Source organism: Sorex fumeus, unplaced genomic scaffold (genome assembly GCF_029834395.1).
Source record: "Sorex fumeus unplaced genomic scaffold, SorFum_2.1 ptg000131l, whole genome shotgun sequence".
NCBI classification, from domain to species: domain Eukaryota; kingdom Metazoa; phylum Chordata; class Mammalia; order Eulipotyphla; family Soricidae; genus Sorex; species Sorex fumeus.
The window spans coordinates 24667631-24694340 of record NW_026606188.1 but is presented as its reverse complement, the minus strand read 5'-3'; the positions used below and the strand labels follow the sequence as shown (position 1 = coordinate 24694340).

The following is a 26710-nucleotide window of genomic DNA, read 5'->3' as shown; positions in this document are numbered from 1 at the left end:
CACAATTTGTTAAAGAGGCTTTCCTTGCTCCACTTCACATTTCTTGCTCCCTTATCAAAGATTAGATGATCATATGCTTGGGGGGAGATGTCAGTATGTTCTACTCTGTTCCATTGGTCTGCTGTTCTGCCTTTGTTCCAGTACCATGCTGTTTTAATTATTACTGCTTTGTAGTAGAGTTTGAAGTTAGAAAGGTTGATTCCTTCCATTTTCTTTTTCCCAAGAATTGCTTTAGCTATTCGTGGGGGCTTATTGTTTCATATGAATGTTTGCTCCATTTCTTTGAAGAATGTCATGGGTATCGTTATGGGGATCACATTGAATTTGTACAATGTAAAAGCTGAAATTTTATAGAAAATTCAGTCATATAATTCCACTTGTCTGCACTTTTTTGTTACGTTTGTTTTGGGGCGAAGTATTTCCAGTGGTTCTAGGGGCTACTTCTTGCCTGTGCTCAGATATCACTCCTTGTATCCTGGGGTGACCTTGTTGTGCCAGGAATTGAATCTGGGCTCCCTGCATGCAAAGCATGTTGCTCCAGCACTTTTAAACTATGTCCCTAATCTTACTGTCTGTCCTCTTTTTTTATAGGGCGCGGGGGGATGAGGAGCAGAGGGTGTTGTTTAGGCTACACTCAGTGATGCTCACGGGTTACTCCTGGCAATACTCAAGGGGCCATATGGAATAGTGGGTATTGAACCCTGGTTAACTGGATACCTGCCGTACTCTCTCTGCACCAAGGCGAAGCTTGTCTGCCCTGTTCTTAAAAGTGTGTTCTAGTAAAGGGGGAAAGCAATTTTTCATGGTTTATATTGGCATGGTTTTACTTTTACTTTTTCAACTGTCTATTCATATGTCCAATGTAGGCTTAAAGGAAACACCAAAAGACTGAAGAGTTTTTTTTTTTTTTCTAATCATGAATTAGTTGTTCTGCCCACTGGAGCAAATCGATGAATAATGGGAGGACAGTGCAGTGCAATGCAGTGCACTTTGTTAAGTTTTTATAGGGATCTCTAGTGATGCTGGGAGCTAAGAGCCCTCCTTGGAGTAGTAAGGGGATGCATGTGGTACCATTGGTTTTAATTTTGGCGCTAGAATATGAAAGACATAGTTGATCCCTTTGCATTGCCGGACTTTGGGGATCATGTGCATTGCTGGAGATTAAACTCACCAGTCACATGCAAGGCCTTAACCATTGTACTCTCTCTCCTACCCCACAGTGAGATTTTTTTTTCAATGCACGAGTACTAGGAAAGTTAATTCTTATAATGTAGATTTTGGATACAACTAGGATAGAAATTGCTGATAATGCTAATAATTGATACTCATTGTTTACATGCAGGACAGTTTGCTCTGTTGAAGTAAAATAACTTTCATTTAGGGATGTGAGGGGGGAGAGAGGAAGGAGGACAGGGAGAGGATGTGGGTAATGGCTGGAGGGAGCAGTAAGAAGCTTCTCTACAGGGAAGAGTGGAGGGATCCCATCTAGCTTTCCCTTGTAGTGGTCTTTAAAAACTTAACATCTCAAATATGTTTTTATTTATTGAAGCTATTGTTTAACTATGCTGGAGACTATTCCTTGGTGCGTAATTTAACATGTTTGCGAGTGTGCATGAAACTGGCTGATCCTTCACTGTAAACAGATGACAGTAAGACATGAGAGTTAATTCACCTGTGACTTCAGGTCATGTGCAAGACAGGTGCCCGCCCCAATACTCTCTCTCCTGTCCCAGATATTTTAACTGAATGTAATGTGAGACTATTAAAAATTCGTACAGCACAAGTTAAAATGTGGAGACTGGCTGGAGAGCTAGTACAGGGGTTCAGATCCTGGCCTCCATGTGGGCTGCTCAGGTTTGATCCTCAGCATCGTGTGGTCACCTGAGAACTCCAGGAAGCAACCTCTGAGCACTACCAGGTGTGGCCCCATGCCAAAATGTGAGAGACATTTGTGTTGGTACAACTTCAAAATACTAACATTTTATTGTTACATAAAACATTTTTTCTTCACACTAAGTATTGTGATAAATTAGTACCAACAAGACTTTAATTACCGTCTTGTGGGAAAGATTTTCTAGTTGGTTTGCCAGAATAATGTATTTCCACTTGAGAGTTGTACATTTTGTGCTTTTGACAAAAAGTAAATTGCTTTCCAGAAAACAGCAGGTAATTTATATAATTATTATCTTTTCAGAGTATCATTAAAATCATTTGAATCAAAGTATCAAAATTATCATTGATACTTTTCAAAGTATCATTAAAATAATTTCTGTTAAAGTTTTTTTGTAGTTAGGTTTTTTTCATCCTTGCTTGTTAACAGTTTTTCATATTAGAAATGAGACATAAAGAGTAGTCCTTACCAGCATGTTACACTAAGTAAAAATTCCATTCTTCGAAGACCTGCTTGTTCCAGTTTCCTCATTTCAACCCTTGCTCCTCCCCTTCTGTATTATGCTCTTTGATAACCACTCTTCTCCTTGAAAGGAGAAAAGTGTACTGTGGGAGGTTTCAGCCCTGCCTTGGCTGTGCTTTAGAGTTAACTGGAGCTGTGTCCAGCCTCCACTATCCAGAGATTGGCATTTAACTGGTCATGATGAGACAAGACTGTGGGAGTAGAGCATGATTTGTCCTAGCCTAAGCTCCAGAACTTAGCTTTGGGAGAAGCTGAATTCTGAACTTGGAATCCAGGGGGGCAGGTTTCCTGCCTTCAAGAAGGAATATTCAGCATTGGTCTTTGCAGTCTGTCAAATTTAAAGAATTTTCAAACTTCAAAGAATGCCATACTTAAGTCTTCAGTTTCCTTTTTTTCTAAGGAAAAATGCCATCATTTTGTAGAGATCAGACAGACAAGATGAGTTGATAACGCAATGTAGTGTTGCGGTTGACCACACAGATGCTAGAGCCAGACGTTCTGGGCTCTGATCCGGATTTTTTTCATTCTGTATCTGTTGAGCATGGACAAGGTTTTGTTGTTTTGTTTTTGTTTGTTTGGGGCCATGCCAGTGGTGTTCATAGAGGCTTTCTCCTGGTGAGGGTGGGCACCAGGTGAGGTGTCAGGAATTGAACTCCAGGTAGCTGTGTGCAAGGCAAGCCCCCTGCCCACTATATTATTGCTCTAGCTCATAATTCAGGTTTTAAAGGCCATAGAGTTTCTGTTGTAATACAACAAATTCTCCAATGGAGACGTTACTGGGCCCGCTCGAGCAAATCGACGATCAACGGGAGGGCCTTACCTTTACCTTACCTTACCTTTACCAATGTAAAGAACAGGCAGCTGTAGATGGTATTTAAACAAATCAGCACGATTGGACACTAACATTGGCATTTCATATATAGTTTTCATACATTCTTTATAATTTTCATGTCAGTAAGCACTGTTTTTCTTTTGATTTAGAACAATAATTATTAATGAATGTAAAAAAACGCTTTCAGTTGACAGGTCACACAAATAGGAAGTGGAATGATTTTTCCCATTGGTCATAGCATAATTTACTGATCCCTCAAGTAGCCTTAGAAGCTTGCACGTTCTGACAACATCTTAAGCACCCTTTCCTTGGGGAGGGGCTGTCACACCCAGCAGTGCTGTGGATGCAGCAGTAGGGGCCATGGGGTTACTCCCAGTGGTGTTTCGAGCTCGTGTGGCTCGGGCAGCAGTACCCCGTCCTTGTGCGCTTTTCTCCAGGCCAGGAATGCTGTTTTTAGGTACCTGTCAGAAGGAATCAGTTCTGAGCAGTTTTCATCTTAATGTTCTGCTCAATATTCAGCTTCCTAGAAGCTGGTCTTGTTGGCATAGTTTGAATTCAGGTCAGATGCCCCCCCCCTCGCTTAGTGGAGGGTGAAACTCCTTTGTTTACATTCCCACCAAAACTGCACTGAGGGAAACAAGGGTTATTTCCCAACAAAGGATGCTGGTGCCAAAAGAACAAGGAAGGGATATTAGACATACAAAAATAACAGGTGTCCACTTAATTGGCTCTTGATAGCTGCCTACATAGAGGGACAGCTGGTGGAGTTAACAGGGACCAGGGCCAAATGATGGAGAACTTTACATGACCTGCTGGTGAATTTTGGCCTGTTTTCTTGAATAAGGAACCACCCCTCTGATTCTTGTTTTTGGAGCCACACTGGGTAGTGCTCAGAGGTTACCCGAGGCTCAGTGCTTAGGAGGCCATGAAGTAGTGAAAATCGAAGCGTGCACTGTACCTCTTTGCAACCCCAGCCCCAAGAATAGTGAACCTTTGGACCCCCCATGAGAATCTGAAATTGTTGGGAAAATTTTGGACTTTTTTCCTCTCTGGAAAATTATACGCATGCCTTTAAAGACGCTTTGTATAGTATTTCAAGAGATTTTGTACATTCTAAAGTACATCCATATTAGTAAGAAAGGCTAGTACCTTAACCCAGAATGTTAAGAAATTATAGGAGGAGTCTGGAGTTTAAGAAATTTACAATGGGGAGCTACAGAGAGCTACATGCTAAGTAAATCATTTAGTCTGATATTGAAGGGTGGGTTTGAAGAATATGGAACTTGAAGCAGAACAGCAGTAGCTGTATATCTCTCCCCTTTGCGTCTGCATTTGCATATTCTTGGTTTTCCATATCTCTTTGATTTCCCATGAAAGAATTGGGTTAGAAATGATTGAGGACTCTTGTATTTCCTTACAAGGAACAACAAATTTAAAGAAATACAAACTCGGTGGCACTACTGTGGCTGTTTGTATATGGGAAACAGGATCAAGTAATAACCTATATATAGGTTTCAGCTTGCAGGACAAAGCTTAGGAGTTAGTCGAGGGGAGGCAGAAGAATAGCACTTTCTGTGAGAGGATAAAGGGTAAAAAAATTACAGCGTTTGGTAAGTTTACAGTGAGGGCAGGGAATGAAAATGAAATAAAGACTGAAACAGTGTTGATGCGCAGTCCTGAGCTCCTAGAGGAGACTTCAGATCGGGAATTGATAGTGTTACTGCTTTCTTAGACAGTGAAGGGACACTCTTAAGACTCATTTGTGTTGTGTGCATTTGTGTTGATGTTATACCAGCTCCCACCTTCCTAAGCTTAAGACATGACCTAATATATAAAGGTTTGTAACTGAACGAATAAGGTGGTTGGGGGTGGGCGGTCTTGTAAGTTTGAGAATAGTGAAGCAGGGTGGTAACTCAGTGGACAGGTTTGCATGCAGGAGCCCCAGCATCAGGCTCTGGTTCTGATGCACCCTGGAGCACTGCTGGGAGGGACCTTCAAGAACTGAACCAGGAGTAATTTGCCCTCAAAACAAATAGGGGGAAAAAATTTTTTTAATGACCTCGCGACATCTTATCAGAACTTTTTTTTTTATGACATCTTATTGTCTCATTCCTACTTTGGACAAACTTGCAGGCTATCGAATGTAGCCTGCCCACAGGGCAGAGTCTGGCAAACTCCCCATGGCATACCAAATATGCCAAATACCAGTAACAATGATGGGTCTCATTCTCCTAAAGAGCCTTGAATATAATCTCAGGGCTAGGATGAAAGAGACGTTACTGGGGCCTGCTCGAGGCAATCGACGAATAACAGTGAAAGGTTTCTCAGCATACAACAACCAAAAATTCAAAATCAAAATCAGATTGTAATGAGTCTAAAGTGTTTCTGGCAGTGCTTACCATGTTGCATTTCTTGGACAAAAATGGGGGTCATGAAAAGCAAACATCTAAAATCCCTGTACTGGTTTGCAGGAAGGAGGAGCATGGAATAGAGGGTGCTGGCTAAGGAATATCCAGACAGGGCCTGAGAGATGACCCTGCCTTGCCTTGCATGCTGCCAGCCTGAGTTTAATCCCCAGTACTGCATATGGTCCTCCAAGTCCTACTAGGAATGATCCCTGAATGCAGAGTCAGGAGTGAGCCCTGAGTACAGCTGGGTGCAAGCAAAAAAAAAAAAGAAAAAAAAAAAGAATAATTCAGATAAAGATGACAACAAGCAGACACTAAAAGCCCTTGTTCTGTACTAGGCACATATGCAAATACGCTCAAAATAACCCTATGAGGTAGGCACTGTTATCTCCATGATTAAATGGAGATATAAAAATCAAGACAGTGCCTAGGACAAAACAAGGGAATGGCAGAATTGGACTTTGTTTGAGTCACACCTGGCAGTGCTCAGGGCTACTCTTGGCTCTGTGCTCAGGAGTCTCTCTTTGTTGTGCTCAGGGGACCTTATTGGTGCTGGGGATTGAACTGGGGCTGACTGCCTGCAGGTCAAGTACCTTAACCCCTGTGCTATCTCTGGGTGCAGAATTGGATTTAATTTTTGTCTGAAGTCACACCCAGTGGTGCTCAGGGATTACTCATGGCTTTGCACTTAGGGATCACTCCTGGTGGTGCTCAGGGAACCATATGGGGTGCCAGGGATCAAACCCATGCAAGGCAGGAGCCCTGCCTGCTGTAGGCTGTACTCCAGCCCCAGAACTGGACTTTGAACCCAAAAAGTTATGTTCCATAATCTATATTCTTACCTAAACTTGTGATCACCCTTGGAGTTCAGAGGTAGGTGGAAGGAGAGATGATAGGATAGGAGATGGGGAAGGGATCAGGTTCTCTGAAGCTTTAGTGAAGGAAACTGCTGTGGGTCTTTCCTCAAAGCATGTATACAAACATACATGCAAGCCACACGTTGGGAAAAAGAAGTGGCTAGCCACAGAGCACTTGCGTTGGCTTGTGTGAGGCCCTAGGTTTGGCTCATGAACTGGCCCTTCCCCTCCCTCAGAGAGAGGGGCAAAACAGATTCACACAGTACCAGGGATTCCTAATGGTTAGAAGCTCTTTTCATGAGTCGTATTTGCATATTTAGATTGCAGAATTCTTTCTGTTCCATTCTTAGGTGTTGATTGTAAGGTATTTATAGAAGAGAACCTTTCTTTTTACTTTTATATGCTCCATCACCCTAGTTTTGATTTGAGCACCTAGTTTTTTTTTTACCAGTTTTTTCATAGTCTTTTCTCTCATACAATATCATTAATTAAGCAGGCAAATAAATTTTGTTTGTTCATTTAGTAGGGGCTCCTTAGCTAGATTTTTTTTTAATTGAATCACCATGAAATACACAGTTACAGAGTTGATCTTGATTAGGTTTCAGTCATACAATGTTCCAACACCTAACCCTTCACCAGGGTACATTTCCCACCACCAGTGTCCCCAGTTTCACTCCTATCACACTCCCACCCACAGCCTGCCTCTATGGCGCTCTCTCTCTCTCTCTCTCTCTCACACACACACACACACACACACACACACACTTCCTTTTGGGTATCATGGTCTGCAGTACAGGTACTGAGTGGTTATATGTAGATCTCTTCACCTCCTCTCAGTACTCAGTGCAGGTATGTTTTGTTCTCTCTCTCTTTTTCCCCCCCTCTCAGGGAGTTTATTCATGACACTACTTAATTTCCCTCCTAAAACATGGATTGTTCCATCAGTCTAACACAGCCCAGGATTTCTGTCTTCATATTAAAAGATGAAGCTTAGCTTGGAGCAGAAAAGTGAACGGACTATGCGTTGATCCAGCCCATCAAGTCTGCCGGAGGGGAAAGGGTGTTGCCCCATTCGCCCTCTCCTCTCTGGAAAGAAAGATGGCAGCCACATGGGAGCCTTGTGGACAGCAGGTATGAGCCGGGAGTGTGGGGGCGACTAAAACCTCATGGGAAGGGGGGCGTTTCGCTCCGCCCTTCACTCCCTACCGAGGCCACCAGTTGCCCCCCACGAGCGGCTCTCCAGCACGTCCACGACTCCAGAACACAGAAACCAATTTCTTAACTATCTGACTTTCAGTAGAAATACTTCCAGGGTCAATAGGTAAAATAGCAGAAATCCAAAACCAACATTTAATTCTTGAACCCAGCTGTAGAAAGCAAATCACTTCACAATGCTTTTTCAGCATGTCTGATTTGGGGGGGGGGGGGTAAACTCTAAATAATAGTGGTGAATCTTTTATTGAAACAATCTAATCAAAGCGGATAGAGTGTTAACTAGAATTCATCTGCCTCACAGGGACGGGGAGGGGTGGGGGGTGGGGTTTTATTGGGGTTCTTCATGGGAAAAAATAAGTATTGGTAAAGGGAAATGTGTTTGATATTTGCATGACTGAGACATAAACCTGAAAGCTTTGTAACCTTTCCCACAGTGATTCAATAAATAAATTAAAAAAAAAAAAAAAAGATGAAGCTTAGAACTGGATCACTTGTCCCTTTCTCTTTTTATCGCCTCCCAGTTCAAAATGCTTGCATCTCTTAATGGCCAGCATTCTCTTAGATCTGCAGTTGGGCTCGATGCATTCAAGTCTCAACACAATCTTCTTTGTAGTTTTAGCCTTTTCCCGGAAAATAGGCTAAATTTGACCTCCGTAACCACTCTGCTTCCTGTCATAATGACGCTTTCCCTGGGCATACAGAGAATCCTTGCCCTTCTAGTACTGTGTGACTTTGTGGAGCTGATGTTTGCCACATTTCTTACAAAAAGTCCGGCGGGTTTTCGGTATGTTCACCATACTTGCAGCAGCGGTGTCTGCGAGGAAAGGAAGTATTTTGTTCTCTTTGGGGAAAAAAAAAAACAAGAATCTGTCTTTAGGTTTTTCATCTAGCTTTTCATAATGACTTAAGGGGGGGAAAAAGACCCCCAGTTTGTAAGAAGATTTCAGCAAGGACAAACTATGGAAGTAAAAATTATATATATATATATATATATATATATATATATATATATATATCCCTTAAGACTAGAGCATTGTTAGCTCAGATGGAGAAGGGAATACCAAGTGAAGGTTTTTGGGAGGATCCTCCCAGGATGGGAAATGCATGCTGAAAGTAGACTATAGAATATAGACTGAACATGATTGCCACTCAATGCCTCTTTTGCAAACCTCAGCACCCAAAAGGAGAGAGAGAACAAAAGGGAATGCCCTGCCACAGAGGCAGGATATAATGGGAGGGGGGGGGGGGGGGGGAGTGGGAGGGATACTGGGATCATTGGTGGTAGAGAATGGGCACTGGTGGAGGGATGGGTACTCGATCATTGTATAACTGAAACCCAAGCACAAAAACTTGTTAACTCTACAACTGTACCTCAGGGTGTTTCACTAATAAAAATTTAAAAAAAAAAGACTTTGCTAGCTATCATTTGAGTAAAGCTGACCCTTATAACTCTTTTTTTTTAAAAAAAAAAGTAGAGCATTGTTAACATAGAACTGATTTTTCTTTTTGAAAAATGCTTGACTTTTTCCAGCATGTTTTATTACCCAGACTATATAATTGGTAAATTAACTAAACATAAAGTCCAGTATAATAGTTCTTTTTAATAGATAGAAAGGTAAATTTGATGTATGTGCTCAATATGCCTTGCAGATTGATTTAGGCTAATACCTTGATTATTTGAAATATATATATAATGCCAAAACTAAAAATTGTAGTTTATTTCATTTCTTATTTTTATTTTATTGAGGTTTAGCCATTGAACCAAGAAACATTCACATGCAAGGCAGGTATTCTGTTATCTCACTACACCTTTGTCTGTGTAGTAATTTATCTAAAATTTTAAATTAATTTTAACTTTATTGGTTTTGGGTCACACCTAGCAATGCTCAGGAGTTTCTCCTGGATCTGCACTCAGGAATTATTCCTGTCAGTGCCTGGAGGACCATATAGGATGCCAGGGATGGAACCTGGGTCAGCCTCATGCAAGGCAAGTGCCTACACACTGCACTATTGCTCCAGCCCAAAATTTTAATTAATTTTTTATTCTTTATTCTCTCCTTGCTCCCCTTACTTTCTATGTTGTTGACTTGTGCAGTGATCAAGGGTTGTACACTTGCCTGGCTTTGGTATTGCCAGGGGTTATGCCCTTTTTTAAAAAAAAACTTTTTTTTTTATTAGTGATGGTGCTTACACACCCAGCTATATGGTACCTAGAAATCTCTGGGGCACTGTGCATTGCTGACAGCAGAACTGGCAAACTTAAACAGAACTGCATGGATTGCACTTGGTGCATGTGGGACCCCAGAGAATTTGACCTCGTGATCACGAGTTTGCAAGGCAGATGCTCCCATCTACTGTGCCATTGCTTTAGGCCCGATAGTACTTAATTTTTAAAAAGATCTTTGAGAATTACAAGAGTTCAGGAGCAAGTAAGAGCAGTGAACTGGTAATTTCATCATGGTTTTGTACATAGCATTTCCCAAATTATATATGTTGTTGTTCTGGTACTTCCTGCATGCCACATAATTAAGATAGGTCTGGATTCTAAGAAACATTCAGTCACTAATGTAACTGTAAATACTGTAACACTATTAGTCTTGTAATCTCTCCTATATTGAGAACTCTACTCCAGTGGAAATAGCTGGGGTACTTGGTGTCTAGAATTAGTTTTACATATTACTATGTTTTCAGTTGCATTGTTTAAACAGTCATTGCTTAACTTTGATGTAATTTTTATTTATGGTGTTTTATGTGTTTTCTTGAAACTAAAGCAGAAATTTTGATTTGACAAGTCAAATACACTTTCACATTCTTATAATTTTAGTAAGTTTATTAAGTACATCTTTAGCACTGTTACCATATCCTTGAATATTTTTATGCTTGACATCCTTGCTCATTGCCCCTCAACATGATGTCAGATGCAAGATTTTGATCCTCCACCCCCTCCCTCATGATCTTTAGATGAAAGAAATAAAATCGCTTATACATAACACTTTTTATGTAGTTCAGAGGTTTCAGGGGGGTTGCTTACACCTTCCATGGCATAAATTCATGAGAATGGTTCCCTTCAAGGGTGTCACAGAGCATGTCCTGGATGGAGCAGGTGGCACTTCTCTTGATCCCAAGTGCTTTTCTCCTTGACTTCCTCTTTTTGATGATTTTCCCTCACAAATTTCTAGAACTGTCTCAGTTCTTAGAATACTTCATATGCTCAACACAAGCATTAATTCTCTTGGCAAGAATCTTGCCCCTTGACGTTTACTGTGCCACTTGCGTGTTACTTGTCTGTGTAGACTCTTCTGGTTTTTGTCATGTTTGTGGGGCATTCCCTATTCTCTTATGTCTAGAATATCATCTTTTCTATTGATCTGCAACTCTGTGCTTTCAACAGCATACTGCAGGTCCCCCTCCTTTTTCCCTTTGTGTTGACCATTTAGGTAATTTTCTGGAAGATGATGGTTCAGCCAGAAATGTAGGGCTCATGTGAGAGACAGGCACACTGAAATTCAGTAAGCATATTTTTTCTAGCACTAGAGGTTTTTTTCCTAGTCATTTTCCCTAGGATATCCATTGGGTTCAAAATAATTTTCCTAGTTTACAAGTATTTAAAAACATTCCTCTGAATTGCTTTCTTTTGGGGGGTGGGCAGTACACTCACAAGCAGTGTTCAGGGAACCTGGGACCCACTGCCAGTGGAACTCTGCTAACCAGACCTGACATTCGTGCTGTTTAGGCCTAGTGGTGCCAGGGGCACATCTGTCAGTGCTTGGGGGCTTTCAGCACTCTCTTTTACTCTGCCAGGCATTGCTCAGAGGGCTATGCAGTGCTATGGTTAAGACTCAGGCCCCCTGTACACAGGTCATATTCCTCTGATCCCTTTGCCTGGCCCCAGAATTGCGTTTTCAAGGAGACTAGTATATTAGTCTGTGCAGACAAGCAGCCTCATTATGTACCAGACTTTGCATTGATGTGAAGAAAAATGGGATAGGAAAAGTGAAGGTGAAATTCCTCAGTCATGCAGATGGAGAGTGGGTGGAACCGGGTGATGACAGACTGACTTCTTGTTTTGTTTATGTGTTTACAAGGTGTGTGGGGAGCACACTGGTGATGCTCAGAACACCCTGCAGTGCTGGGGATTGAACCTAGGTTTCAGAGACACCCTCCAATTGAGGTAGCTCTCTGACCCTACAGGTGTTTCTTGTTGATCATTTCTTCCAACAAACAGCAAGTGCTGTAGATAGAAGCACTTGTTTTAATCTCAGTGACTGTGGACAGCACCACTGGTATAGATATTCTTGAAAGAATTCAGCCACTGTGAGAAAAAAAAAACTTACTAAAATAAGACTTAGTCTTAAATTTTAAAATTAAAAGGGAAGCACATGGGAGCCTTGTGGACAGCAGGTATGAGCCGGGAGTGTGGGGGCGACTAAAACCTCATGGGAAGGGGGGCGTTTCGGTCCGCCCTTCACGCCCTACCGAGGCCACCAGTTGCCCCCACGAGCGGCTCTCCAGCATGGCCACGACTCCAGAACACAGAAACCAATTTCTTAACTATCTGACTTTCAGTAGAAATACTTCCAGGGTCAATAGGTAAAATAGCAGAAATCCAAAACCAACATTTAATTCTTGAGCCCAGCTGTAGAAAGCAAATCACTTCACAATGCTTTTTCAGCATGTCTGATTTGGGGGGGGGGGGGTAAACTCTAAATAATAGTGGTGAATCTTTTATTGAAACAATGAATCTAATCAAAGCAGATAGAGTGTTAACTAGAATTCATCTGCCTCACAGGGACGGGGAGGGGTGGGGGTGGGCTTTTATTGGGGTTCTTCATGGTAAAAAATAAGTATTGGTAAAGGGAAATGTGTTTGATATTTGCATGACTGAGACATAAACCTGAAAGCTTTGTAACTTTTCCCACAGTGATTCAATAAATTAAAAAAAAATAATAAAAAAAAATAAAATTAAAAGGGAAGCATTCAAAATGTTATCCCAACCTTTCATGGTTGAAGTCTTCCAGCGGTGGAGTTTTGACTAAATTAGCTACCTTTTCATCAGTTTCACTGTAGTTAGATATGTCTATTGTTAGAAGTTTTTTCTTGTTTTTTTCTTTTCCTTTTTATTATGGAAAAATCAGATAAGTGCAGTTGAGGAAGACCACAACTGAGATTAGGGTGTAGGCATTGAAGTCGTGTTGCTTCACTTCTGAGCCCAGCTATACAAGACTATCTATGACATTTGGTAAGGCACTTTTATTAGCTTCGCTTTCTTTAAATAATAATAATGGTACTCCTACCTTATGGTCATGAAAATCAAGTGGTTTGTTTTACATAGAGTGCTTGCTCCAGGATATTAAATGCTATCATTACTTTTATTCCCTTTCTGTTTGCCAAAACTTTACTATTCTGATTTGATTTTTAAGATTATTGCTTGGTTTACAGGGAGTTTTAGTGTTTAAAATATATTTAGTACATTATTCCTTTTTGCTTCAATAAGCTAAAGATGCAAAAGAACAAATACTGTCTTAGATTCCTAAGACTTGGGGAACCGGTCTGAATGCCTTTTTACTCTTGGTTAACCTTTATGCCTTTCAGAATGTGAGACTGGTTTATGCTGATTTCTATTCCTTTGTTAGAAAAACTTAAAAATCATAGTTTTACTATAATTGGGATTGTTAGGAGAAGTGTTAATTATGACTAAGAAGACCCAGAGAACTTTTGTTTTTTATCTTAATAGTAAAAAATTGGTTTTGTTAGCAGTCTTCTCATATTAGAAGAAAAATGTCTTTGTAAGAATGCTTTATACTCTTTACACTTTTGCCAACTTAAATACACCATATCTTATTTGATCTGTGAAAAAGGCAGGATAGGAAAACTGGGCATTGAGATGTAATTACTTGCCCAGAAATAAATAGCTTGTTCTATCTGCTCTGTGTTCTCTTTTTTTCTGTTCCTCCTTCCCTTTCTCCCACTCTTTTTTTTTTTTTTTTGTGGTGCCATTGATTCAATCTAGGACCTCACACATGTAAGGAAAATGTTTCACCCCTAGTGGCCCTAATCTCTTGGTTTTCATTCTACATCAGGAGTCTATATGTCAAATCTCTTCCTTCTACAGGAGGGACCTATAATTTTTAGAATGTAAAACTATGCTTTTTACACTGTATAATCAAATTTGAGGAAAAACCAAGTTCTTTAAAATGTATTGCTGTAATTTTAATCTTGTAGATTTAGAATTCATAAATATTTGATTCAGAAGTACATCCTTAAAATGCATTTGATAGTAGTAAGTTATTTGATTTATTAGTCTGAGAACGACACTTGGTGGTGAGGCTCACTCCTGGTTCTAAACTCAGAGATCACTCCTGGTGGGACTCAGGGGACCACATGGGGTCCTGGGATTGAGCCCATGTCAGTGCATGGCAAGGCAAGCAACCTACCCGCTGTATTCTCTCCAATCCCTGGAAGGTTATTTTAATAAGGTTTTTCTGTATACATGTTGGTGGGACGCACACCCAGGATATTTCAACAAGCTAATTGGCTCTAAATATAATTTTGATTCAGAGGGTATTCTGAAAGCTTTTTTTCCCCCTCTGATTCTTACGGCATTCTTAGGTTGCCCGATTTCAAAATAAATAATGACATTTTTCTTTTACTAATCTTTTTTAAATTAGTGGGTTTTAAATTGTTTTACATGCCTGTGGGGAGATATCTGTTTTTTTTTAAATCAAGGACATTCTTTGAATAAGTTTACTTCAACTATTTATGGCTACCTTAATATTTATGGTAGATCACTGTAAAGGAGTACTCTGTAAAGGAGTACACTGTAAAGGAGTTTTTGACTTTTACTTTTCTTCCCACAAAATTGGTGTTTATTGATAGACAAGACAGGGCTGTGAGAAAATCATCATAGATGTTGCCAAATTATAAGGTTTATTTTTATATGGCTCCCAAGCTAAGATGGTTTGCTTTTGGTTAAAAAAAAAAAATCAAACCATCAAACGGAAAACAGAATCTGTAGCAGAAACCATATGTGGTCCACAAAGCATAAATATTTATGTTCTGGCCTGTTATTGGGGGAAGGAGGGGGAACCTACTGTGTATTAGAGGAATATGTATTATACAGAGACTTGAGAATAGAAATCAAAACCACATTGAGTTATGATTTGACACTAGGATAGTTGTAATTAAAAAAAAAACATGATACAGGTGTTACAAGAATGTGGAGAAATTAGAACTCTCATACAATTGCTAGTGGGAATGTAAGTTGATGCAATAACTATAGAAAAACAGTTTGACATTTCCTCAAAGAATTATACAGAATTACCATAAGATCCAGCAGTTCTACTCCTTGGAAGTCACTGTCACTGTCACTGTCCTCCCATTGTTCATCGATTTGCTCCAGAGGGCCCAGTAAAATCTCCATTGTGACAGTTGTTACTGTGTTTGGCATATCGAATACCTCATGGGTAGCTTGCCAGGCTTTGCGTGTGGGCGAGATACTCTCGGTAGCTTGCCGGGCTCTCCTGAGAGAAACAGAGGAATTGAACCCAGCTCAGCCAGGCCGGCAGCGTGCAAGGCAAACGCCTTACCGCTGTGCTATCGCTCCAGATAGAAAAAATTAATTGGAAAAAAAGTATTCATACAATGACTTCTCTACTGTGTTCATAATAATATTAGTCATAACAGCCCAGAAGTGGAAATAGCTCAGATGTCCATAAACTGATGAATAAACAAAATGTAACATTGCTTTACAATGAATTATTGTATTACCATAAAAATTAAATTATGTACTGATACCTGCTACAACATGAATGAAGCTTGAATGTACTAGAATTAAAAAAGTCATACATGGGGCTAGAGTGATAGCACCGGTGGTAGGATGTTTGCCTTGCACGCAGCCGACCCAGGTTCGATTCCCAGCATCCCATATGGTCCCCTGAGCACCGCCAGGGATAATTCCTGAGTGCAGAGCCAGGAGTGACCTCCGTGCATCGCTGGGTGTGATCCAAAAAGCAAATAAAAAAAAAAGTCATGCATGGGCTGGAGCAGTAGTACAGTGGGTAGGGTGTTTGCCTTGCACGCGGCCGACCCAGCTTCAATCCCCGGCATCCCAGATGTCCTGCAAGCACAGCCAGGAGTCATTCCTGAATGCAGAGCCAAGAGTAACCCCTGAGCATCCCCGGGTGTGACCCAAAAAGAAAAAAAAAAGTCAGACACAAGAGGTCACATGTTGTTTATTCCACTTTCACAGATGTCTAGAACAGTCAAACCCATAAAGTGAGAATAGACTAGTGGTTGCTACAGGTTGGCAGGACTAGGGGGGAATGAACATACAGGGCGAGGAAAATGTTCTGGAATCAGATTGTGGTGATGATCGTTCAACCTTGTGAGTGGATTCAGAAAACGGGGTTAGGGGTGCAGGGTGCAACAGTAGAGCACTTGCATGTATGAGGATCAGGTATCCGGGTTTCAATTCCTAGCACATCAAAATAAATAAATTTTAAAATGTTCTCTCTCTTTGTGAATTAAATAAAACTCAGAATTTACACTTTAAAATAGAATTTTATGGTATATTACTATGTTTTAACAAAAGAAAGTAACCAGAGACTAAACAAGTTAAAATACAATGAGACATCGGATAAAGAGAAGACTAAAAAAGCACAGCATAGGTTAATCAGTAGAACTTTGAAATTGGGGTTGTAGTGCATCCCCACTAGTTCACGGACGATTTGAATAAAACGTGAGTATCGCACTACAGGTGTTAGTGTTTGACAGAAGAGGAAGTGGCAAGATGTGAGGGGACAGACAAGCTGAATCCCTTATTTTCTTGGCATATTTAGAAATTGGCATTTCTAAGTATCCCAATATAGCTTGACACATTGGCATACAGAGTAGTAGTACAGTAGTTAGGGCACTCACCTTTCACATATCCAACCTAGGTTTGATCCCCTGCATCCCATATGGTCCTCTGAGCCCCACCAGGAGTGATCTCTGAATGCAGAGCCAGAAGTAAACCCTGAGAACAACCAAGTGTCACCTAAAAAAAACCAATAAAATAAAAATAAATAGGCATGTGTGATTAATTTCAACTGCTGCAGATTATGTTTTGCATTGTTATTTTTATGGAATAAATTGTATATTCTTTAAACCCAAGGCAGAATTTTAAATTTGTGCGAGAAAGAGCTTAGTGTCTGCCATGGTACATTTATCTACTTTCTAAAGGATTTTTTTTTCCATTATAAGCATTTTTAAACCAATTTTAAGTGATACTAGCACTGAGTTTTGGGTTGTTGATCCAAGAAATTTAAAATAAAAGAAATTTGAGGGACTTTCATTCACCGCTGGTGAAACAAACCTTCTTTTGAAAGAATGTGGAACCTTCTCAGAAACCTAGGAATTGATCATTAATTGTACTTCTTGGCATCTACCCAAGGGACCCCGATTTTTTTCCCCTGTTTCCAATTTCTCACCTCCCAGTATTTTCTGAAGCCAACAGCCTTTTTGTTCCTGCGTAACTCTGCTGAATGAGCTCATCAAGCCTCCAGTGACCTCCAGTGGTCGGCACTCAGTCCTCACCTTGACTTGGTCACTTCTGCTGTTTGAAACAGGTGTGGCTTACTCTTCACTAGCTGTTGCTCTCTGACCTTTGCTGGCTAATTTTTTTTTTTGCTTTTTGGGTCCACCTGGCGATGCACAGGGGTTACTCCTGGCTCTGCACTCAGGAATTCCCCTGGCGGTGCTCAGGGGGGACCATATGGGATGCTGGGAATTGGACTGGGGTTGGCTGCGTGCAAGGCAAACGCCCTACCCGGTGTGCTATTACTCCAGCCCTAATTTTTTTTTTAAGGGAATATGGTAAGGATATTTTTTAATGTGGTAAAATACACAACAGAACATTTGCTGTTTAAACTTTGTAAGTGTATTAAGTTTAAATGGTATTAAGTTCAGTGGCACTAAGTACTTCAGGGCTTTTGTGAAATGTTCCAACCATCCAACTCCAGAATTCCCATACATACTCTGAAACTGCCCCTTAAACACTTAACTCACTGTCCCCCCCCCCCCCTTACCCTCCCTAGCAACCACCTTTCTATTTTCTGTCTATAAGTTTTTAATTGGGGGGGGGGGGCATTACATGCAGCGATACCCATGGTTATTTCTGCTCCACTGCCCAGGGTTCCTTCCAGTGCGCATGGAACACTGTGTGGTACTAGGGATAAAGCATATGCTCCAGTCTATCCTGGGCCTTCTGTGTATAAATTTGACTTGACTGTGCCTAGTATTCTTCATATAAGTGGAATCATAAAGTGTTTGCCCTTTGGGGATGGGGTTATTTTATTTCATGTACTCAGAGTTCATGTTGTAGCATGTGCCAGAATTTCTTGCTGCTTTCAGCCCATCACATGCCTACATTGTATGTGATACACACCTTTGATCTGTTTATGGGTACTTCCACTTCTGTCCTGGTATGAACAGTGCTGCTGTGAAGGCAAATACTAAGAATTTGTTTGAGTTCCTGCTTTCAAGTTCCTTGTGATTTACTTGGAGGGGTCGCATAATCTGGCAATTCTATTTTTAATGTTTTTTAGGACCTACCACACTGTTTGCCATTGTTTCTGCACCATTTTGCATCCCCACAAAGGGTAGCCATGCTAATGAGTGCGGTGAGTTAACTGGTTTTCTTACTTGTATTGATCGGCAGTAATGATCAGCAGTAGCTATTGAGCCTTATTTTATGTCTGTTGAAAAATTTGTATATCTTTGGAGAAATGTCTCTTCATGACCTTGATCTGTGTTTTAATTTTGTTGCTTTTTTGTTGAAGTTACAGGAATTCCTTATGTTCTAAATATTAACGTATAATCAGTTGTAAGAGTTGCAAATGTTTTCTTCCATCCCTTTGGGTGTCATTTTAGGCTAATGAGTATATTCATTGGTGCACACAGATTTAAGGTTGATGTAATTCAATTCAGTGGCTTTCAGTTTTTTAATACCTGCAGACCAGGTCTGGCCTATGGTCTGGCAGGTGAAAGCCACTACTCTAAACCAAATGAGGGTCAGAACCAGTGTTTTAATTTATTTTTCTCTTTTGTTACATATGCTTTTTAGATATATCTAAGAATCACACCAAATCCGTTGTCATGAAGCTTCTCCCCTCTTGCGCATTGAGTTTTTTTCCTGAGAGGTTTGCTCCATTTTCAATTAAAAATTTGAATATGGCAGTAAGTAAAGATCCAGCTTGTTTTTGCATGCAAATATCCAGTTTTCCAGCAACATTTGTTTTTAAAAAGACCATCATTTAAGGGACTGGGAAGATCATATAGGAGGTTTAGGTGTTTTCCTTGCCGGCAGTTAACTCCATTTCAATCAATCCCCACAGTATATATAGTTTCTCAAGCAGAGCACTGCCAGGTGTGGCCCCAAACCCAATACATAAGCAAAGAATTTTTTAAAAATCTGTTAAAAGTTTGGAAATAAAATGGAATATGATAAATATGGTCAATCCTCTTGACCAGTCACTGATTTATTTTAATTAATTAGTTTGGTTTGGGGACCATGAGGGTGTTCTGTCTTCTCGAGTGGAGAGGTTCAAGCTCCAATCTCGCGAATGCAAAGTATGTGCAATGACCCTTTGAGTTATCTCCCTGTCCCCTACTTTCTTAAAATTGAGTTCATGGGAGAGTGATCTTGGGCTCTCTCCTTGGTGCTCAGGGGCTATTCCTGGCTCTGTGCTCAGGGAACCATATTCTGGAATCGTCACGTCATGAAGTCTGGAGTTTGGAACTCGATGGTGTGTTTGTTAGTAGTTTTGCATCTGGAGAGCGGAGGAGAAGGGGGACAATTACTTGCTTCATGAGCACAGAACCAGGGGTAAGCCCTGAGTGCCATCAGGAGCAGCCAGTTCCCCACAAGCCCCCACCACCATCACCACCAAGAACGAAAAAGTCTGTTCTTTTCCAATTACATTTTGACACTCTTGTTAATAATCAGGTCAGTAAATTTTTTGAGAGGCGATAGAGATGCTTAGGGCTTATTTTTGTCTCTATCCTTCTGGCGGTGATTGAGGAACCATAAAATAGGATACAAAAGATTTAGCATGTTAACACTGATCAAAAGAAAGCTAGATCTCTATCAATTCAGACAAATCAGCCTTGATTTGTACTGGGGATCTAACCTGGGTTTGCTGTGTGTAAGGCAGCTAACGACATTGCCCACTGTACTATGTCTCAGTCCCCAAAAGGTCTATAAATTTTTAACAGTAATTTTTTAAATTGCTTCCTTTAAATAATGGACTCTTTGGAGGTACATTAGCTTCCAGATATTTGGGAACTTTCTTGGTGTCTTTTTATTATTGATTTCTAATAATTCCATATAATCAGGAAGCATTCTTCGATTTTTATTTCAATTTATTATTTTTTTAAATAATTTTTATTGAGGTAAGGTAATTACCTCAACCACAGTATTGATTTTTATGTGTTTGTGGTGTACAGAGTTGTTGATACTGCCATTTTTTTTTCCCTTTATTTTATTTTTTTTTTTTAAAGTTGTAGATTTACAATTTTTTGTGCTTTGGTTTCAATTATACAATGATCAGATACCCATCCCTCCACCAGTGCCCATTTTCCACCACCATGGATAATATCCCTCCCACCCCCATCCCCCCATCCCCCCTGTCTCTGTGGCAGGGCAATCCCCTGTGTTCTCTCTCTCCTTTTGGGTGTTGTGGTCTGCAAAAGAGGCATTGAGTGGCAAACATGTTCAGTCCATAGTCTACTTTCGACATGCATCTCCCCTCCTGGGAGGATCCTCCAAACACCCTTTATTTGGTGCTCCCTTCTCTATCTGAACAGCCCTTTCCGATACTGCCATTTAAGTGCCAAAAATCTCCACCTTTGTCCTTTCTACTTTATCATCCTCCTTTCTGTCCCCCAATTCAGTAATCTCAGTTCTGTTGTGTGGTTATTTTACAGTCTAGATTAGAAGACTTGATTGGCCTACCACCTCCTCTTCATCCGGCAGGTGCATGCCAGGCTATTGGTGTCCAGGTAGAGGGCCTGGGGAAAAGGAGCAGGCCAATCACTAGCTTGGAATAGCCGATCTTGATAAAGGCTCCAAGCAAATGGATTTGAGGTAGTAACTGATTTTGAAAATAAGGTGTATTTTATTTGATGTAATAACCTACAAATATCAGTTAGATTCAGTTTATTGATAGTGTTCAACTATAATTTGACTGATTTTCCATCTGTTAGTAGAAAATCAGTCAGTGATTGATGAAAGGGTATTGATGTTCCCAGTTACATTCTTCTTTGCTTTTCTAGCAGTCTTTGTGTCATGTATTTTGTTGCACATATACATTAAAGGAGTCAACCCACAAGCAGTCTTTATCATATATTATCCCCTGTTTGGGGCTGGAACAATAGCACGTTTGCCTTGCACGCAGCCAACATGGCCGGCCCAAGTTCGATTCCTCCGCCCCTCTCCGAGAGCCCGGCAAGCTACCAAGAGTATCTCGCCCGCAGGGCAAAGCCTGGCAAGCTACCTGTGAAGTATTCAATATTCCATACACAGTAACGACAAGTCTCAAAAAATGGAGACATTACTGGGCCCGCTTGAGAAAATCAATGAACAAGGGAGGACAGTGACAGTGACAGGGATCACCTCTTTATCACTGATAAGTTTCCTTATTTTCAAGGTTGATTTGTCTGAATTGATAGAGGTTATCTTTCTTTTGATTAGTGTTTACATACTAAATCTTTCTTCATCCTATTTTATTCTTTTAGTCTATTTATCTTTAGATTCAAAGTGGGTTTCTTATAAATGACATATAATTGGGTCTTGGTTTTTAAAAAAATTATTCTGACAATATGTCTTTTTTTTTGCTTCTTTGTTTTTTTTTTTAGATTTACAATTTTTTGTGCTTGGGTTTCGATTATACAATGATCAAATACCCATCCCTCCACCAGTGCCCATTTTCCACCACCATGGATAATATCCCTCCCACCCCCATCCTCCCCATCCCCCCCTGCCTCTGTGGCAGGGCAATCCCTTGTGTTCTCTCTCTCCTTTTGGGTGTTGTGGTCTGCAAAAGAGGCATTGAGTGGCAAACATGTTCAGTCCATAGTCTACTTTCGACATGCATCTCCCCTCCTGGGAGGATCCTCCAAACACCCTTTATTTGGTGCTCCCTTCTCTATCTGAGCTGCCCTTTTCCCTAGAATGCCCGGCTGACCTCTAAGCTATGGAGTAATCCTCCTGGTGCTGATCTCTGCTATTCTTGGGTGACAGTATGTCTTTTAATTGATGTATTTAAAGCATTAATATTTAAAGTGATTTTATATCATTGCTTTATATCTACCATACTGTTATATTATTTTCTAGCCATTGCCTGTATTCTTTGTTTCCTGCTCCTTTTCTTTTTTCTGCTCTTCTTTTGCTTTCTAAACTGATCATTTCAGGACTTTGTTCTTTTTTCTTTTACCATATCGATTATACTTACTTTTTTTTTTTTCTTGACCACACCCAGCTCTGCTCAGGACTTAATTCTGGCTCTTTGCTCCTGGTGAGGCTCAAGGGACCATACGTGGTGCTGGGAATCAAATGCGAGTTGGCCACAGGCAAGACAAGAACCCACTGTTCTAGCATTCCATCCCTATACTTACTTTTTAAATGGATTGCTCTTGACTTCAAATATACTAAATAACTAACTAAATAACTAACTAATCAGTAACTAAACTGGGTCCACATATAGGTACTTTGTAAGAACACTTTGAATTCTTCCCTGAACCAGTCCCTTAAAATACTGCTATAATTAATTTCATTTGTCCATAAACTATGATTTCTTAATATATTGTTGATGTTACTATTTTAAACTTTAGGTAATCTGTTTCAGCAAAGATTCACTGTCACTGTCCTCCCGTTCATCAATTTGCTCAAGCGAGCCCAGTAACGTCTCCACTGTGACAATTGTTACTGTGTTTGGCATATCGAATACGTCATGGGTAGCTTGCCAGGCTTTGCCGTGCAGGCGAGATACTCTCGGTAGCTTGCCAGGCTCTCTGAGAGGGGCGGAGAAATCGAATTTGGGTCGGCCTTGTTAGCCGCTTGTAAGGCAAACGCCCTACTGCTATGCTATCGCTATAACCCACAGCAAAGACTAGAATTAAAATATTTAGGACCAGAGATGATGGAGACGTTACTGGACCCGCTCGAGCCAATCGATGACCAACGGGAGGACAGTGCTACAGTGCTACAGAGAGACAGCTCAAAAGATCTTTCTTTGGTTCATGTATTCATCAAAATTATTTTCCTTATTTCAAAGAACTCTTGTGCACATTTCTCCTCCTTCCCTTCCCTCTGTGATGTTTTGATGACCGGGGTCACACATTAGGTTATGGTGCTCCTACTCTTGACCTCAAGGTCACCCTACTTTAACTGCTCTGCTTGCACCTGTGCCCCGCACAGTCCCCCTCTGCCCTAGGTGATGTGCTTGCCGAGGGCTGCACTCAGTGCTGCTCGGATACTGCAGGCTGCTGAGAATGTGTGAAGCATCGGGGACCATAAACCACAGAGCTGCCAGGCCCACGCTGGGCACACCTGCAGCACCCAGGACGGAGCTCACATGGGCCAGCCCAGTCCTCACTTGATGCATTTCTAACAGATCTGCTGTACTGGCAAGAAATTGGCCGTGGTGGGGGGGGGGGGGGGGTGGTGGATGGGGAGCAGGAGGAGGAGGAGGTTGTATGTAGTCTGCACTTCACTGGATATAGAATTGTAGCTTGATTTTTTTTTTCTTTAAACACTTTAAAATTTTTTATTCCACTTTCTTCGTCTCTGAGTAATTTCTGAGGAATTTAATGTAAATTTTATCTTCACTCCACTCTAAGCAAGGTTGTTTTTTCAGGGTTTTTTTTTTTTTTTTTAGTGGTGCCAGGAGCATGGTTTCTTTTAACATTTTCTTCTGTCTGATGGTTTGAATATATAACTATATTCAGGCTTGAATATATAACTAGGTGCAGATTTCTTGGCATTTTTTACCTTTTCTGAAGTTTTCTCAACATTTGGGGGCCTGTGGTGTGGTGAAGAAAATCCTGTTTATTATCTAGCAGTCATTTATTTCCAACTCCTCAGTACTTAATGGTCTGTCTTTAAAATGCATCTGGACAAGAGCTCTTTCTGACCACTGCCTCTGCTACAGTTTTGGCCTGTGCCATCATATCGTTTCATTTGCCTTCATTTCCCTTCCTGTGTCCTGAATCGCTTCCTTACTTCATCACAGAACAGCTTTAGAGAACTTTTTTAAATTTCAGTGGTATCTTCTCATTGATTGCCCAGGACCAGCCAGTAATGTCCCATCTCAGCCTAAATTGTTAACCAGTGTCCTTACCATGACCTCAAGAGCCCATATTTAACTGTTGTTGTTTTTCGTTTCTCTCTCACACACCTTACTGCCCTCCAGTTATAGTGCCCTCCTTTTCCCTTAAGCAAGGCAGCATGCAGCCCAAGGCTCTTTTCCCTTAGATTTCTGTATCAAGTACTTCCTGTCACTATTAGCTAAGGTAGAAAAACATTTTGGGGTATTTTTCTTTTCTTCTCCAGATTATATATTTATATACTCTGAACCTCATTATTTTGCTTTTCTTGCTTGCTTTTTCTCTAAAAAATCATACCAGCTGATGGTTTTTAACAGGAAGATTGCATGGCAGGAGAGAGAACATGAGAGAATCCCTATTTGGCTGTAGCATTGAGACGGGTGTGCAGGGCCTTGTGAGATGAGGCTGAGTGGGAGCTGGGAACCAGCTGCTGCCCTGGAGTGACATGAATGTCATTTGGGTGTTTCCTTAATGGTGTGGAAAATCACAATAGTCTCTTGACTGGGTTGGTTTTGTTTTTTTTTTTAATTTTTATTAGTGAGACATCATGAGGTACAGTTGTAGACTTACAATTTTTTGTGCTTGGGTTTCAGTTATACAATGATCAAATACCCATCCCTCCACCAGTGCCCATTTCCCACCACCACGGATCCCAATATCCCTCCCACCCCCCATCCCACCCTGCCTGTGGGCAGGGCATTCCTTTTTGTTCTCTCTCTCTCTTATTGGGTGTTGTGGTTTGCAAAAGAGGCAATGGGTGACAGTCATGTTTGGTCTATAGTCTACTTTCAGCATGCTTCTCCCATCCTGGGAGAATCCTCCCAACGCCCTTTATTTGGTGTTCCCTTCTCTATCTGAGCTCCCTTTTCCCCTAGCATGTGTGGTTGGCCTCCAAGCCATGGAGTAAAATTCCTGGTACTAATCTCGGCCATTCTTGGGTGTTAGTTTTCTATTTTGTTACTTTATGTTTGACTGGGGTGATTTAGAGAAGAGTCATTAACATGCTTAAATTTGTTCTACAAGGATCATTTTAGGTTCATCACGGAAAAAAAAAAGATTGGTGGGGGGATGGACTGATCATATACACAGGTGTGTAAACTGATACGGTGTGTGAAATCGTCATATTCTTTTCTGTTTTCCCAGTTGGTGCTGGAAGACATGCATTTCACCATGTGAGACACCTCTTTGACCAAACCTTTTTTATTTTGTAATGTCTTTTCAGATTATTCTTATGAAGAATCTGAGTTATAAACATGTGATCAACAAATCATAGTTCAAGTGCCAGATTGAGATTTCCCATTTGCAGAAACCCCATATGGTTCCATTTTAAGAAAGTTGACTCACCCAGTGTAATTCTTCAGAATAAATTCTAGAATTCTGTAAATCAATAGTCAAGCATCTTTTTGTATATTTCTTAGCAGAGGTCAAGAAATATTTCTTACATTTCTTAGAGAGCTCCAGTTAAGTTATTCTTATTCAGTCACCAATTTTCTAGATCCTAATCAAATTGTCTTATCTCTCAGAAAGCTCCGGTTTTATAGGGCTGGAATGATAGTAGGGTTCTTGCCTGGTACACAGCCAACCTGAGCTTGTCCCAGTACTGCCAGGAGTGGTCCTGAGCACAGAGCCTTTTCTCTTGTCATCTCAAAAATAAGGAAGTTGAAGGGGCTGGCGTGCATAAGCCTGACCAGGTTTGACACGTGGCACAACACATGGTCCTGAGCACAGGGCCAGGAGTAGCCCCTGAGCACAGGGAGCAGAAAGTATTATACTTTGATTTGGGGGCCCCACTCGGGTGTGTGTGGGGTGAAGGTGAAGGTGTAGGCACCACTCTGGCTTAGTGCTCAAGGAGGTGTTTCCAATGCTGCTCCTGCCAGGGGTTGACCCTGGTGCTTCCTCTCCATCCCACATGACCTGTCTTCCTGGCCCTGCAACAGTCATTTTTAGAAGGAGAGGTGTCTGTTTCTGTGTTGCTCTTGAATCTGGTGAGCTATCAAAACTTGCAGTAATCTGACAGCGGTGTGGAACTGCAGAGTTTGAAGAGAATCTGATGCACCAACTGATTTTTTAAGCCTAAGGGTAATTCTTAAGCCTAAGGGTAATTTCTGAATGTGACAGTGTTTTATTAAACATCAAAGAGAATCTAATGGGCTGGGTTTTTTGAGGGGGGGAGGGAGGTATGTGGGCTGTGCCACACCTGGAGGTGCTTGTGGGCTACTTTGAGCTCGGGGTATTGCTCAGGGGAGTTTGTGGAGCCAATTATCGGACCAGGCCTCGCTAGTGTCAAGCTTGCACTTGATCTTTTGAATCCTCTCTATAGCCCCCAGGGGATCTTACTTGTTTTGGGCTTCAAAGGGAAAAGTATTAAGTTTTCACATTTGGGGCATTTATATGTTACCCAAGTTTTGTTTGTTTTTCTTTTTTTGTTTGTTTGTTTGGGGTTTTTTGTTTTGTTTTGTTTTGGGGCAGATATGGGCCACACCCAGCTGTGCTCAGGGCTTCTCCTGGCTCTGCAATCAGGGGTCACTCCTGGTAGACTCGGGTTCCTTTGGGGTGCTAGGGACTAGCAGCGTGCCAGGCAAGTGCCCTACCCACTGTACTGTGTCACCAGTCCCAATTTTGT

General features: G+C 41.0%; 1 protein-coding gene and 1 pseudogene across 1 annotated transcript in view; one reads left to right on the top strand and one right to left on the bottom strand.

The window, feature by feature from the left end:
• Positions 1 to 26710, top strand: part of RAP1A (RAP1A, member of RAS oncogene family) — a 79805-nt gene that overhangs the window by 20474 nt on the left and 32621 nt on the right. The window lies entirely within an intron of this gene.
• LOC130015800 (60S ribosomal protein L36a-like) lies at positions 8196 to 8549 on the bottom strand (annotated as a pseudogene).